The sequence below is a fragment of the Cimex lectularius genome, unplaced genomic scaffold (assembly GCF_000648675.2).
Source record: "Cimex lectularius strain Harlan isolate CLEC.00 unplaced genomic scaffold, Clec_2.1 scaffold103, whole genome shotgun sequence".
Taxonomy (NCBI): domain Eukaryota; kingdom Metazoa; phylum Arthropoda; class Insecta; order Hemiptera; family Cimicidae; genus Cimex; species Cimex lectularius.
In genome coordinates this window covers 1,103,803-1,120,707 of record NW_019392691.1, presented here as the reverse complement: position 1 = coordinate 1,120,707, position 16,905 = coordinate 1,103,803, and the positions used below count along the sequence as shown (strand labels likewise).

Here is a 16,905-nt window from a genome sequence, read left to right as displayed (position 1 = left end):
CGAACCCAAGACCCTCAGCTAAATACACCACAGCTCTACCAATTAAGTCTATCGTGACTTCGATCCACTCGGACACTAAGTTCCCATCTTCCACTAAGACCTACTTTTCTCATTTTCCCTCCCGGTAGGTTGAGGTGGGAGGTTGTCCGAGTGGATCATCACGATAGTTCAAGTGGTAAGAGCAGCGGCGTATGTAGCCGAAGGTTCAATTTTTTTTGTAGCCCGAACCTCACAAATCGGGAATTCAGAAATGACATTCTGAAACAAATTATAAAATTGAAGACTCAACACACTTTGACGATTTCTTAAGTCAAAGTCATTGGTTTATAATTATTTTTCAAAAAAGGCCATTGGATTCGAACCCGGGACCTTCACCTTATAGTGATGAGCACCGTGTCAACGCCTAAACCGTTGCGGCCACCGAGCCCCCATTTCAAATAGTTCTAAATGAAAATAGAAAAAGCAATGCCTGAATTCGGACCAAGAAGGGCTAATGAGGTAAAAGTGAGACAACGTTTAGCACAGTATAAACAGTAGCTGAATAATAAATAAATAAAAAGCACGTACATTAGTAACGATGTACTTCCTTTAGTAAGAATTTAGTTTTATTCAAGGCATTAGCAGAAAATCCCATATAAGGTTTACAAGTTTACAGGTTCAACCTCAGTCCAATGTCGAAGTGTTAAGTAGAAACAGGGCTTTATCATCTTAAAAACGTTTCAACCGCGTTTACCTTGAAGTCAATGGATGGTGCGGTTTCCCAAAGCGAGAATAAAAACTCTTAAGATGGAGCTGTATATTTATCGCTCCCGATATGGGAGGATCTGGGGCAATAGAGTCCCAAGGGATGCACGAAAGCCGGGGTAAAAGTTCTGGACCAGTTCCAACTTCCTATATAACATTGTCCTTCGCGATCAGACCTTAGACGGGCTGCGATATAAAATATAATAAAAAAATATTCCAAGTATGGTAAATTACCATTTTTTACGGGTAAATTATTTAAGCCAGCGATTTTTCTTTCATAATCATTTTGTTTTTGTTCTTCCAACATAAGAAACAGTACAAAATACGATATAAGATTAATTGTAGAATAATTGCATCACATGTTTGTATTATTTGTATTTTACATTACAAAATAGTCATATTTATAAAAATTATCTTGCCACCACCTCAAAAAGAGAAAAAGAGTTTTGTATCAAGTGAACCCATTAACTAAAACATCAAGTCATATATTTTTTTGAAAATAATGCATTTAAAAAGGAGGACATGTATAGAATATTCAAATAAATTTTTAAGTCACTCTTTTTTTTAAACCAGTTTTACATGATGTACTGAAATGATTGAGTTTTGAATAAAAACATTAATTTTCCAAGAAAGAATCGACAAATTTTTTGGTTACTGGGTTTACCAATAAATAATGAAAAATTCATTCTACAAAAGTTGATACCTGATACTCAAGAAATCATCGATTTTCTGAGCTACTGGTATCAATTCTTATTCTAATTGTGAAAAAAATTCACCCTGAAATGAACAGGAAAATTCTAATTTGATGAATTTTTGAGGATAAAAAGAATTATACGTATCGTACTTTTTAGAATTAGTGAAAACAATAAATAGGAAAATTCCTATATGATGCATTTTTGAGTAAGAATTTTTGTACACCTTTGAAATCCCTATCCATTCTAAAAAAATTGATAACAGAAAATAAAAAATCACTGCTTCGTTCTGAGTTACTGGCATCATACTTTTTACAGATTGGATGCCCTTTTATTATGAAAGAATTGATAAAAGAAATTCAAGATAATCATAGATTCGTTCTGAGCTAATAGTATCAATGCTTATTAGAATTGTAAAAAAAATCTAATTTGATGAATTTTTGAGGATAAAAGAAGTTACTCGCATCTTTCTTTTTAGAATTAGTGGAAACAATTCATTCTCAAATTAATAGAAAAAAAATCTAATTTTATGCAATTTTGAGGATCGAAGGAATTACTCATCGTTCTTTTCAGAATTAATGAAAAGAATTAATCCTCAAATGAATTAAAAAATTCCAGTGCGATGAATTTTTGAAGTCATCGATTCGGTCTGAGTTACTCGTATTAATCCTTTTCTAATTGTGAAAAAATTCATCCTCAATTAAATATAAACATTCTAATTTGATTAATTTTGTGGATGAACTTTTTATACATTGCGATAGCAGTTTCCAATTTAATACAATGATATTAGAAACTGAAAAATTCGTTGATTCGTTCTGTTATTGGTATGATCTTTTTTAGAATTGGTGAAAATAATTCATTCTCAAAGGAATAGATAAACTCTAATGTGATTAATTTTTGAGGAAGAATTTTTTCATACATTTTAAAAGTCTTTTCCATTTAACAAAAGTTTTTAAAAAATTTAAAAAAAAACAGAAATTCGTTCTAGAGATAGAGAAGGTTTCCTTCAGAACTCTATAATTTCAATTTTTCGTGTCATTGATTGTTGTTTAATGAAAGATTTTAACACAAATTAAATTGTTAACATTTTATCCAAATAAATTTTCTTAAACTTAAATATTTTCGGAACAAATCATTTTGTTTCAGGTATCATTTTTTAGACTGGAAACGGCAATTTTCCATTCAAAAAATTAAAGAAAATTCAAAATTTTCGTACCAAAAAGAGTATTATATTTGCGAAGAAAAGTTGATAACCAGTTCGGCTTAACGCGCCAATTATTGTCATTTTAATAGCACCAGTACATTCTGCGTCAAAAATTACGTTTGGAATCATAGTTTTAAAATAAAATAGATGAAGGGAAAAGAAATGTTCATGTCTTTCATAAAAAATTCAAATAGTATAATTAAATTATCCTATATATTTGCGTAAAGAAATTTGATATTATTGAGATTAGAGTAAAGAACGCTTTAAAATAAAACTCGTAGTACTACGCAAGTCGATAAACTTGATATTAAAATAGTACGCACAGAAATGAGAAAAGTACAGATTTGGCCGTTGTGACGTAAAACTATTGTGACTTCGGTGACGTGGATAGTTGGCAAGCTGTTGTAATTTTTTTTTCTTGGATCTTGCCCCGGCTTTTGCCGTCAGGAAAGAGATAGTTTTCTGCAAAGCCGCATAAACATTTGACCGAAAATGTTTGGCACGTTTAACGTCTTTCACCAATCCCGTTTTAACATGGTGAGGCCAAACAAATACTTTCATGTCACGAAGTAAAACCAATTTAAAAAAAAAAAAAAAAATCAAATAATTTTTTTAAAATTAAAAAGTAAGTTTTAAACAGGTTAAATTTATGATATTCGCTGACAATATGTGGTAAAAACTCTGCGATTTGTAATGTGGATCAGTGCATAATTTCTGTTTTGCGAAGTATTAAGTGAAGTACTTCTCTAATAGGCGTTATACTATTTAAGATAACTCACAACCAGTCCGACTAACTTGACTTTACACAGTTAGGTGGCTAGAGTAAGTTCAGAACAAAGCATTTACCACGCTAATGGTAGAAATTGCCCGGGTTCTTTGTTCAAAAGTAGCTGTGCTCCGAACGTTATGATTTGAAATATTCTTTTGTAGTAAAAATTCAAGTGTAATTTTGAGATAAGTATTTTCAACCTGGAAACAACAATAAAAACTTGACGTTATCTAACGAACATTTTCTACAGCAGAGCTCACCCACAGTAGAAATTATATAAAAAGTATGACAATGGACAATAATAAAAATAATCTTTCCTGAAAATAGTGTGTGCGTTGTATAGATGATCAGAAATTTTTTAAATCACATACATATTATATTATTGTACATTAATTAAGGTTTTTAGTTGAGATAAAAAAGTCAATGGCACGAGCGGGATTCGAACACACGATCTTCGGGCTTGATACGCCGCTGCTCTACCACTTGAGCTATCGTGACCTCGATCCACTCGGACACCAACTTCCCATCTCAACCCCACCTTTTGAATTTTCCNGCAAAGTGGACAATAAATGTTAGATAGAGGTCAAAACTATTTTCATCATGAGAAAAAATAAAGATTTTCCAACCGTAAAATACAAAATCTATTGGATCATAAATCAAAAAGATGCTTGAGATTTATCTTCGGAAGATTATTCTAGCCTAGGTTTTATTAATATCTATGGAAATATCTCGAGTAATCAGGATTCGATTCTCGGCGACGAATCAAATAGCCACGGAGATCTTAAGTGAAGATATACTTCCTTTTATTTATTATACATATTTCGTGGTCCGATTGACCAAATAACTTCTTGTAAATCCTAAATATCCAAATGTAAGGTGTTGGTTGAAATGTAAAAAAGGAAGGAAAATTCGAAAGGTCAAGTCTCAAGTGGTAGAGCAGAGGCGTATTTATCCGAATGTCTTGGGTTCGAATCCTGCTCGTGACACTACCTTTTAAATTTCAACCAATATCTTACATAAACTGTAATTATAATTAAACTAAGAAGGAATGTCGCCAGACAGAAAACCTTCTCACATGTGCAATGTATTGTATCCACTAAGGTGATTTAATGGTTTCAGAAAAAATAAGAGAGAGAGAGAGAGAGAGTTGTTTTTCAATAATTTAATTTTAAAAAAGAATCGACATTGTTGTTTTTAACAATTAAATTGTATGAATTCTTAGATGGCCAGGGAAGTAAGAAACACTGACAATGCAAAATAATAAAAATAATATTTCCTGAAAACAGTGTGTGCGTTGTACAGATGATCAGAAATTTTTTAAATCACATACATATTATATTATTGTAAATATTCTCCCCCGAAATTGGTCGATTTGTTTCAAAATCGTGTATGTACTTTGCAAAGTAGACAATAAATGTTAGATAGAGGTCAAAACTATTTTCATCATAGGAAAAAATAAAGATTTTCCAACCTTTCCAATTCTATTCCAATCCTATCCAACCAATCCAATTCTATTGGATCATAAATCAAAATGTTGCTTGAGATTTATCTTCGGAAGATTATTCTAGCCTGGGTTTTATTAATATCCAAGGAAATATCTCGACAATTTTTGAATGAGGCAGTTATAACGATAATCCTTTGAAAGAAATAATATATTAGTGTAATTATGAAAATATTTAAGAAGCATAATTCTGTATATTTAGGAGAAAACACATCCAATAATCCCATGAGTCACGTCTAGAGAATGAAGAGTAAATGTGGTTTCTGTCTTTTCTATATATAGTGGTATATTTGTTCTTTTTTTATTGATATTTTCAAAGAAAATTGGTTTATTACATGCTTGACTTTCATAGCTAAAATGCTTATTCGATTGGTTATCTTTACTTTTAAAACAATTTCAGATGCTTTTTGAAACATGAAATAGGCGGAATTACGATCAATTTTAGACTTAATTTAGTTAGCTGAAAAGATAGGCAGACCAAAACAAAATGATCAATAACGACCGAATTACAGGCCATCAGGCAGGTAGCAATGAAAAATCTCAATTGTGGTTCTAATGTTTGATATGCCACTTTGCTGTAAAACGTTTTATGGAATTAAAGGCTGTCCTGGATGCATGATAATTTCTATCCTTCCCTATGGAATTAGCTCTTTTTGAACTACACTAAGAAGAAAAAAAAACTATACCTTCGTTGTCACGGACACGCTGCCATCAACATATCAAAACAAGAATTGATAAACAGACCAGAATAATCGAAAAACGTCCAAACTAAAGTAAAATACTTCGTAAAGTTTTTGTTCACCGGTAAAGATGAAAAACGTGTTGTCACAGTCCCTTTACTAAAAATGGCATAAAAAGACAAGAAATAATACGTGGAGCAATGATCAAAAATGCCCTAAGCAAATGAAAATCACGTACTTTATTGGTTAATGATACGGAAAGCCGAGACATGTCTGAAATGCCAAACCAGCGAAAATAAACTGACCAAAATGATAATGAACGATAAAAATACTAGTTCATCACATCGTAGACAACATCGAAAAATCTCAAGGCCATCTCCTACTTTCCTATGAAACGTTTTACAAAATCACTTTGTCTATTCTTTTTTCACGTTCAATGTTAAAAATGAAAAGTGTCTGCCAGGGTTGTCACAGACCCTCCACTGAAAGTGGCATCAATAGACCAATGGACACTATGATAAACGAACCAGAATGATTGAAAACGCCCGAAACGAAAAGAAAAAGGCTTATGCTATTTTGCTTTAGTGGTTGGTTATGAAATGTATGCTTCCCATTGGGGTCGCAATTCCATTTAACATTGACGTTCTTTAACGTGAGCATCTGGCACATAGGCCTCATCATTTAGATTCTCAAATTAGGAGCGACTCACCTCCGCGCACGGTAACTCTTGCTTTACCGTGAGGTTCGATGTAGAAGCCCACACTTCCTGCAGCAATGCAGACATGCCGACTTCTCCCGCTTGCCCGGGGGGAGGGGTTTCCGTGGGGGCACTCAACCATGTGCCGCGCGTAAAGGGATACCCAAAAGGGGTCGAAATGCATCGACCAATTCTCCCACGCATACCCTAGATAGAGAAGTCTCTGGGTGTAGAGTCTCCGCCAGCATCGAAACCTCCGGATGCGCTCCGGCCGCGGTTTCGATTTAAGTGGAGTCTCTAACCACCCCCTAGAGCCCATGCCTTCGGTAAAGGCCCATACGGCCACCACTGAAAACAACCGCCCCCGTCTACAATTCCTCACGCATTCGAAGAACTCCGTCAGCGTAGTCTTAGCCCCTCAATGGCTGTACGCTTCGGCAGTCCGATCGCTCCGATTCCCGCGATGTCGGGAGGTAATTCGGAGGTCATAGACAAGTCCATAGCCACGAATGAAACACAACCTCTTCTCTTGGTACCCGCTAGGGGTCTCACCACTAGGCCACTGCAAGTCATTACCCATGCAGCTGGGGGATTGAACTTGGAACGAAAATGCTATGCCCCGCAGTTCAGGTAGTTAGACACTCTCCCCCATCCGTATAAATAAATATATATACACAAGATCCGGTACCCTAACACGCTTGTGCCTCTGATGCAGCACCCGCCGTCCGAGGTCAGCTCGCAAGCCAACAATTCCCTTAATGCATCTCGAGTGCCAGGAAATTTCAAGGCTACAGCATTATTTTGTGCCTGGAAACTATCTTGCATCCAAGGGTTGGGAAGGGTCTGCTGGAGTCTCCTAGGAATTGGATTGAAAAAAGGGACTTTTCGAGATGCGCTTGCCTCACACACATCTCTACCTCTTCGTTCAATGTTAAGCGTCCCATAGACGGTCAATATTATTGTACAATATGGATTGCACAATAATTTAACGGTTGCCCCTTAACGTTCAATAATGTTGTACAAAATTTTGTTTGTGCAATGAACTTGAATAGTTTGAAGCCGATATTGAAGTTTGTGCAATATTTTGTGCATTTGTTGATACTTCACAAACTGACTGATATTGCGCAATAATGCCAACAGACGGTGCAATATTTTCCAGGTTGTACAATATATTTTCAATTTTTCGTCAATCATGCAATGTATTGCACAAACTTTCAATATCGTCTGCACACGATCAATTAAATTGCACAACTCAAAATATTGTGCAATAATATTGATCGTCTATGGGCCGCTTTACCCTTCTTCTCATTGCAGCTCAGCGAGACTGATCCACCTCTCTTCTGCGGTATTTCAACATTGTGATCCTCCAAGAGGCAACCACCCCACCAAGCTCTGGGCACGGCTGCACCCAGGCCTTCGCGAGCTCAACTTTTCAGGACACACGCGCTCTACCCTGGAAGCCAACCGCCCCAACCGTATTTGTAACATATCCTTCTCACTTCTTTCCACCTCTTGCCGTTTCTTCCAACATGAATTCCGTAAGTGGCGCCTCGTAAATGAGACAGACGCTAGACACAAGTTTTGGTTTGTTATCAAATACCGAGGCATATTTAATAGACCAACACTGGGAGCACAAGCATATCAAAATGATTTATCACCCCGCAGACGATTAATGAAATATTTAAACTGCGTAAGCTTAAGCCTTTAAACATGGAATTGATATATTTGGCGCAATCATGTACAAGAAAAGAAAGGATGATCTATTTGAGTGCATTCGTTTTAACTCTTTACTTCAAAGATAAAAATTTGATTATTTGTTTAAAATATGGTGTTTATATTTGGACCACGATGACCTGCAAATTTTCAGTCATCAGTGCAATTCATCAATATCTGTCATTTTTTAGTAATTATTGTAATGTGATAAATTATAGTAAAATGAAGGAACGTCACGCCACTTGACATAATACATATATCATGTAATCAATGTTCAAAACTGCAAAATCATCAATGAAAATTATCACCGACCGTTAATTTTTTATGTTATTTTATTGTATTTAAGTCAAATGCGATAGAAAAAGTCTCTAATATTCTATTAATATATCAAGTTGTACTTCCTTTCGAGTTGAAACAAAATTGGAGTCGAGGTCGAATTGAAAATTCGCTGAGCCTAACCAACCAAATTTGTTTATTACCAACTGGTTGCTCTAAATCCTCGGCCGAAATTATGTCACGATTGCCAGGATTACTGCCCTGGAAAATATATAAAAAGGCAATTAGCCGACCCTTGACTGGGTTTCGGGCATACCGTATAAAGGAGCAATGGTCAGATAGACCTAATGGCCAGGCAGAATTCAACGAGGGCCCACTTTTCTTTATTGACTCGCAACCCTTTCTCTGGTAACTCTCTTGCCCCGAAAAAAGGCATTTATGAACAGGCGGATTCCAAGAGATTTGTGAACCGGACAGCAAAAGCAAAGAAACAAACCAATGATGCCATTGCAAGACGGTCATATAGCATGTTTAAAAGTAAGTTCCTGGATTGATTAAAGCACCTGGATCTCTGAAAACTGCCGGCCGATCTTTAAAACACTTATAGATTCATATGTGTATATATAAAAACAAATTTTACTTGGAAGAGTTGAGTTGTATTTTAAGATCTTTTCCTGAGACAGGAAATGATATGGTCCTTGGTGTGTTTTAGTTCAAAAGACATGTCTAAAAGTATACATAAAAAAGTAGAAGGTATAAGCATAATACAAAGACACATTGACTCAGTGTATTGCCATAAAAAATAACCTAAAATGTACAAATGTAAAATGGATGTAAATTAAATTTTCTTCTTAATCATAATTTGCGGACCGCGGTAGCCGAGTGACTAATGCGTCAGACTCTTGGTTGGTAGATCTCACGGTCGTGGGTTCGATTCCCACCGTCGCCTCAGGACTTTTTTCTGACCGTTGGTCGCAATGAAAATTAACACGGCATTTATCAGTCAAGGTCTGAGGCGGGATCGGATCTCAGCGATTCTGAATTTAGTCCCGATCCCCTTGGAAAATGAGTTTCTTCCATGAAAGAACACCTGCACACTGTCGGCTAAATTCACGCATAATAAGCTGTATAGAACTGCAGTGAAGCAGGGGGAACCCCTCGATTTCCTGGTAGCCTTCACAATTTAAAAAAAATCATAATTAAACAGGCTAGAAAAATTATTGAGCATTAAAAATCAAGGAATAATTAAGCATGATCGAACTTACATTCAAAGCTCGTTTTTAAACTAATCATCACCATAATCCAAAATTCGTCCCATTATCAATAAAAACAAATGGGGAAAAACACTGTAGCTAATATTTCGAAGCACGAATCACCTACACATTGATTAGCAATTAATATCCTTTAAAATCATTTGCCGTTCCTTTTTTGTTTACAAATGATGCGGTTTATGCTTACAGTCTGATGATACCAAGATAATTTAACAAAAAGGAACGACTTTTTATATTTGATTTCAAACTACTATCCAAAATCTAATGCAGTACAACAGCACATTTCGCCGACGACATAGATGGAAAAATTTGGCCAAGTTGAAAAACATAATTTAATACCAATGTGTGGTATTATAGGACCATTATAGGATCCAACAATCTGTGCTTCACATGCGGTCGCGACTTATTAAACATGATTATAAATCCACATATTACCTGTAGCAAAGAGCAATACAATTCGATACCTGAAGATGTGGCTGGTTGAAAAACATATGACGAAAAATAAGGACACTTATGTATGCAGACGACATAGTGTTGTTGGCCTCTACACCTGCATCGTTGCAACTCATGATAAGGGATTTAGAAAACTATTGCGACAAGTGGAACCTTAAACTGAATCTGCAGAAATCCCAAATTATGGTCTGACGGCAGGGAGGCGGAAGACTTAAGAAAAACGAAAGATGGTTCTTCAAAAGTGAAAGAGTGGACTGCGTAAACTGCTACAAATACCTTGGTATTAATTTCACTAAGTCCTTGAAGATGAAGCATCACTGCAGAGAGAAGGCCAGCAGCGCTAACTACGCCGTTAGTAGTCTGTGGCGCAAAATAATGACCAACAAGAAGATCCCACTAGAGAAAAAGATGGTGATATTCAACAGCACCCTACGGTTTGTAGTATGCTATAGTGCGCAGGTCTGGGGTTACTTATACTTGAAGGAAATAGAAAATGTACAAAAATACTTCATCAAGAAACTGCTCTGTCTGCCAATTAGCAACTCAGACTACATCTTATACATTGAGTGCTCGGTCACACCACTCTACAGTCACACTTTGAGCCTGCATTTGAAATATATAAGTAAAATACTGAATCACACACCTGACAGACTGACGCAGTTTTCAGCCGACGTAGTAATAAATAAAGGCATATTATGGCACAAGCAGCTGTCAGAGTTAAGTAGGCTGTACGGTGTAGGAGTAAGTAGGGAAGAACTGAAGTCCTTTAATACCACGGACCTGATAAAAAAATGGGAGGAGAGCAAAAGGAAAGACCTGGTAACCCGGGCGAGAAACAGCTTACATCACACCTTGTACGCAAGACTGGATTTTCACTTAGGGCGAAACTACATGGAGTGCTCTGATATGACAGCCTATGAGGTGTCTCTGGTCTTGAGGGCGAGGGGTGAATTACTTCAGCTGAACAGCCAACCTTGGAGACAGGACCGCGCCATCATTTGCTCCTTATGTAACCTCAACGTCCCGGAGGACACTCTCCACTTCATGGGTGTGTGCCCCGTTCTGAGAGAGTTCCGCCAAAGGTACTTTGGGAAACTGAAGCTGGATGTAGAAGAAGTCATTGCAATCCTCAACGGAAGGGATAACTGGAGGAAGCTTGTGGTGTACCTCACTCACGCCCTGCGGTACCGAAAATACATGGTAGACCAATTCAATTTTTAAAATCAAAGTTCATTCTAAAGATACAAAAATCGATAAAGCAACTCGACAGACGGCTAAGGCCATTGTCAATTTAGCTTTTTCTTTGAAAATGTAAAGTTAATGTAAATACTTTGTGTAAATAAAGCCTTTATTCATTCATTCAAAACATATGTGGTGTGAGCATACAAAGACAATTTTCATACGCGCATGTATACGATAAAACGTCTTTTAACAAGTCATGCCTGCCCATGTTTTCGGCTTCCCAACCGCATTCCCAACCACAGAAGATCCAGAGTAACAGACGGTTCAAAATTGAACGACCGGGGCTCCGTGGTATGCGAGAAATAAAACACAAAGATATGGATCTTCCTAATGTCAAGGTACAGACTTATAATCGCCACCACCAGGCGTTGCACGAGAATCCACTAATGCATCATGCCGCATGCCAACTTTCCACCAGAGAAAAGTGTGAGAGTACTCAAACGAAAATCATCCCGATTTTCTCGAGTTACGTTAAAATGTGTATTATGCTTTTTCGTACGAAATTATACGTTAAATGATGTGTTAACTTAAGTAATTGTCATTTAATTTATTAATTTATTTATTGTTGGCATTATATGCTTTGCTGGGAATTGCTATTGGGCCCGATACATGTATAATCTCAATTCGATGCTGACGTGTTGCAAGCCGTTAATGTTATAGAACTCCGCCAATACAAACTGAAGTATCAAGTACAAAATTAATTTTTATTAAATAAAAAACTGAAATTTGGAAAAAAATTGTCGATTTTTTCTAACTTGAAACTGTTTTCTTTTAAATCATACATGATATTTATAATTCCATACACGTAAATATTTTAAATCATTTTTAAAATTCCTTATCAACATCGGTTGTTAACTTCCAGAGAAAGATGGACTTTTTTGAGGAAAGACAAAAAAACTCAATAACCTCCCACAGATTTCGCGTCGACTGAATGAAATAGTGGGTTCTTTTCGATGGTTTAAGATGTTTAGACAGTAAGTAACTTCGATTACATCGGTGGACCATCACAAGAAACTTTCTGAGCTCATTTTTTTCACATTTGTATGCAACACATTCAACAACGGTAATGTTGCACCTATACATTTCCTCGGAATCAAATCGGGTAGATACTCTTTTTTTTTTCATCATTAATCATTTATGGGAATGATCTTGCATATTAGCCATGGTACGAATTCTTGTGTGTTCAAATTGGGGGTTATCGGGAAAAAAGGGCCAGAGGCGACAGTGGGAATCGAACCCACGACCGCGGCGTGAGAGTCTCTCATGCTAACCACTCGGCTACCGCGGTCCCCTACTCTTCTGAAAGTATAAAAAAAATTGGACGGGAGCTATTAAGAAAGACATAAATCGTTAGCCAAGAAGGGACTAGAAGGAACATCAAGTCCAAATACAAAAGGAAGTTGGATGATATGTCCGAGAAAGCTGAATGGACTCTTCATATAGGGCTGGAGGGTTATACAAAAATTCAGAATAAATAAAACTAAAAATTTTTTCAAAAGTCTTGAGAAAATCAAACAGAATAAAGAAAAAATATTTTCAGAAGAAAATGACGAAAACAATATGAAAAGTACCAAACTGTTGATACTATTCATATACGCTTCTTCCGAAATTGTATAAACTAACTTCATTATTTACTTTTGTTTAAGGGTGTACGCAACACCAGATGTCATACTACCCGAGGAGCCGACTCAGGACCGCTGAGATTCGAACTCGATACCCTTATGATGAGTGACCGTATTCCAGATCCTAACTGTTGCTGCCACCGACGCTGCTTGAATAATTTAAAAAAAACCACTGCTCGGAATCAATTTTTAAAAACAACATTTATGCACAAACGCCTCTGGGATGTTGTAAATAAAAATAATATTTTTGGGTTTTACTGCCAATGATGCACTGATTAGTAAAAAAGATTTTTAAAAATGTCACACAAATTTTAACCCGAAAACAAAGTTTATCGAAATTTTTGATAGTCAGACAATACACTAGATCTATGAACGTAATCAAGAGGACAAATGTAATTTCCTTTTACAGAAGATGAAGATCTATTTCTTAGAAGATTAGTGAAGGAGGAGATGGAAAATGGAGTATAACGTACTGTTGAGCCAAATGAACATCCATTAACCATTTCTAATGGGAGGGTGTCTCCCAATAAAGTTCATACTGCAAATTTCATCGGATAAAAGTTGAACATGTGAAGTGGTACTCTGTCAAAATTAACTATCTAATCAGCTCTCGAGGTAGAAATGATTTTTTTTTTTTTTTATGGAACATCTATATAAGTGAATTAACATCGAGTCGGATTCAGCTAGAAATCCAGAAAATGTTTATTTTAAATTCAATTGTTTTAAATTCAGAACACCCAAGCTACTTACACGTAATCAGATTAACGCATTGCGGTTTTCGACGAAACGCAGAAAATTAATTGGTTGTACGGAAATGTTTATTTATGGCTGGTGCCACGTATATACCAATATATTCCAAAATTGAATAAGTTAACGACTTATCCTAAAGACAATTGTATAAATCTTTCGACAATAAATATAATGAATTAATACACAGCCAACGTAATTTCCTGATTCTGATGAATAATGTACGAGAATTTAAATTTTCAATGTATTTTTTATTAATCCATGTTTGTTAGTATTATGTTGTGCTTTGTTTAGCGTGTTTCAACAGTATTGGGGAAAAAAATCAATAACCAAATATTTCGATATTCCAGGAAATATTTATTATGGTAATGCCTCCATATTAAGTATTATTTATTGGAGAAACTTTGGTCTGAAACTTATCAGAATTATTGTTGCATGCAATATTATTCTATATTTTTTCTGGTTCTAATTTAGTACAAATGCCGTTGTTTTTTGTTTTTTTTTGTACATTGAATTAAATTTTGTTAAAAAATTTCAATATTGAATAAAGTAATAAAGATTGAAATAAACAATTAAAAATTAATTAAACTAGGAAAAAGAATACCTCTTTGTTTCATTGCTGGAAAATTCCATATTTCACGTATGCGGTAAAAAATTTATTAATTAAACACACCGTACGACTGACGTTTTTAAAGCCTAACAATGACAAAAAAAGCCATTTAGATGGAAAATACGAGGTGGATTCTTTTGGAGCAAAAGGGTGAAAACAAGAATTACCGGGAATTTTAACCTTGCGTTAAGTGGGAAGGCGTAAACATAAACAAATTTCATCGGGTAAAAAGGCCAAATTCAGAAAGGGGGAGGAAAATTTTCCCTACAAGACGTTTAAGACATGTCAAGGTCTTAAATAAGAAAAAATATTTTAAAAACATACCACCGAAATTATTTATACACAATTAGGTTTTTTTAATCGTAGATTACTTATTATTTTTTGTACATGTTGTACTTGAACTAATCTAAATAAAATATCCAAATGTATAAATATATATTACGTATATATTATATTATAGTTTGAAGAGAATGTTTTCTAAAAATTTTACATATTTCTTGACAGTAAAATTCAATCAGGTTAATGCCATCCCTTTTTATCTCTTTTTACTATTTTATAATATTGATTGAGCTTTTCTATTTATTTACATATAATTATAATCGATCTGTTCAGGCCATTTAAAAGTCTCAAACTTGCAACACAAAAATACAAACATAACGATCATTTTTTAAGGTTTTAATTTAATTGCATAAAATGTATTGAGCATTATTTATGAAAAAGGTATTTATATAGTACATAAAATCATATTAAAACCGTTCGAGCGTAATATTTATTGAAATATAGTAATTTATTAATACATAAAATATAAAAAAATATAAAATAGTAATGAAATTACAATTGTGTATTTCTATAAAATTTTAATGTTGTCATGTTTTATTAGTTTGTTCTTTCCTTTGTAGTAGTATGTCATGTATATTATATATTTTATTATATTTATTTTATATATTAACATTGTTGTATTTAATGTATATAGATGGTGTATTCAACACTCCCTCTATTTAAGAAAGAAAGTGTGTTATAATTACTGTCATTTTTTTATTTGTTACCCCTATTGTCAAGCATAATAGATAAGGAAACCGCTTAGGAGTAATAAATAAAAATGGCAATGATTATGGCCCAAGTGCCGAAACAGGTTTCGTAAATAGTAAGACTGTTGATTAAACTTTCTCAACGAACAAAAAAAACCTATTTAATAATACAGGCAGACGTGATAATAGTAAATTAAATCCTGACGGTTCTTTTTTTTTAACATTACCTAAGTCAATGAGAACAGTTTGTGCCGAACGTATGCCGGCGAGCGAGTCTGTTTGCTGCCGTCTGCCGGAGGGGGAAACATTAAATTTTACCGACTTTTCTTGTCGGTACAAGACCCTAGACCGGAAGTGTTGATAAAGTATTGTTTTTCTTCTTGCCAGATAGACAATTTACACCGCGCCGTTTTCGATAAGAATCCTTAAAAATATGATATTCCGGTGCGATGCACGTCAGGAGATTACTCAGCGATGGCTTGATAGTATGATATACATAATATCGAGGTTGATTTACATTTTGTGCCATCATTTCCACCCTTTCTTTAGCCGCAGATTGTGCATGTGTTCGGTTGGATTGTGAATTCCTATTATATATAATAAAGTAATGTCGGAGATTGGCGATTTTCGTTTGAAATATGGAAGAGCGCTGTTTTTATTTAAATTATTTTTCAAATTTTTATTATTGTATTATCAATGTATATCGGCGTTTTATGGTGTCAGCCGATGAAAAAATTATAATTAACTCTTTTTAAAATTATGCGCTTACCTTATAGCTCGGTCAGGGTTTACTGCTTAGAATCGGGCTTCGAGAAATTGTCAGCTTTGACTTGTCACTGTGATGAGCACAACATCGACGCACTTGGAGACTTGGCGAGGATGGATACAGGACTGAAAGGATGTTGGAGCTGTAGTGAGTGTAGAGGGGGCGAGAGACGGCGTCAATGCTGTCTGACGGAGTTGTGGAAAACTAACGCCCCAGGGGGTGGAGAACCATGGAAACGGTGCTAACGCCCCTCATCCACCCCCTACACGGGATGCACGCTCCGGAGAGATTTTTCCTATTAGGAACGACGAGACGAAGTTTGAAGCACGCTCGCGATAAGCCCATTTTGGGCAAATAAGCTGAAACTGTAGTGAACGTCGTCAAACTCACAACATCGCGATGGGCTGTATAATTCAAACAACTTTGAATAACAGAATGACATACCAAGTTGCTGTTACGAATTTCTCGACCTTGACGAAGTAGATATAGTAACACAGTGAAAAAGTGTTTACCTAAAAAGACAACATGACAGGTGGAACTGCTAATATCTTTCAATAGTTGAATTCCGCTTGGAAAAATTTAAACTGTAGTTTGGTAGTTACCTGTCATGTCTATCCTCGCTGATTTTTTCAGGCAAGTTTCGGCATTTTGACATCTTCAAAGTTGGGGTGATTTTTGTGGTTATCAGGTCGTGGATGGTGTCGGTATTAGTTTGTTCCTCGGTGTGTTTGAGGATTTCGGAATTGTTCAAGTCAGTCTTTTTTATTTTTGATCCTTTAATCTTTTTCCTTGTGTAATATTTTTAATTGTGTAAAAGATGTTTGTGAGATTTGTTGTTAAATGTGTTAGGTTTATATATTTCCAATTTTTTTAAATATTCATTTTTGTTC

General features: G+C 35.3%; 1 protein-coding gene across 1 annotated transcript in view; it reads right to left on the bottom strand.

Moving 5' to 3' along the window:
• LOC106670423 (RNA-binding protein Musashi homolog 2-like) overlaps nt 1–16,165 on the bottom strand; it is a 393,099-nt gene extending 376,934 nt beyond the window's left edge. The window contains exon 1 of the mRNA XM_014400751.2: nt 16,019–16,165. The gene's annotated coding sequence lies outside the window, so the exon portion shown is untranslated. The remainder of the gene's footprint in view (nt 1–16,018) is intronic.
• Between the last annotated feature and the right edge of the window lie 740 nt (nt 16,166–16,905).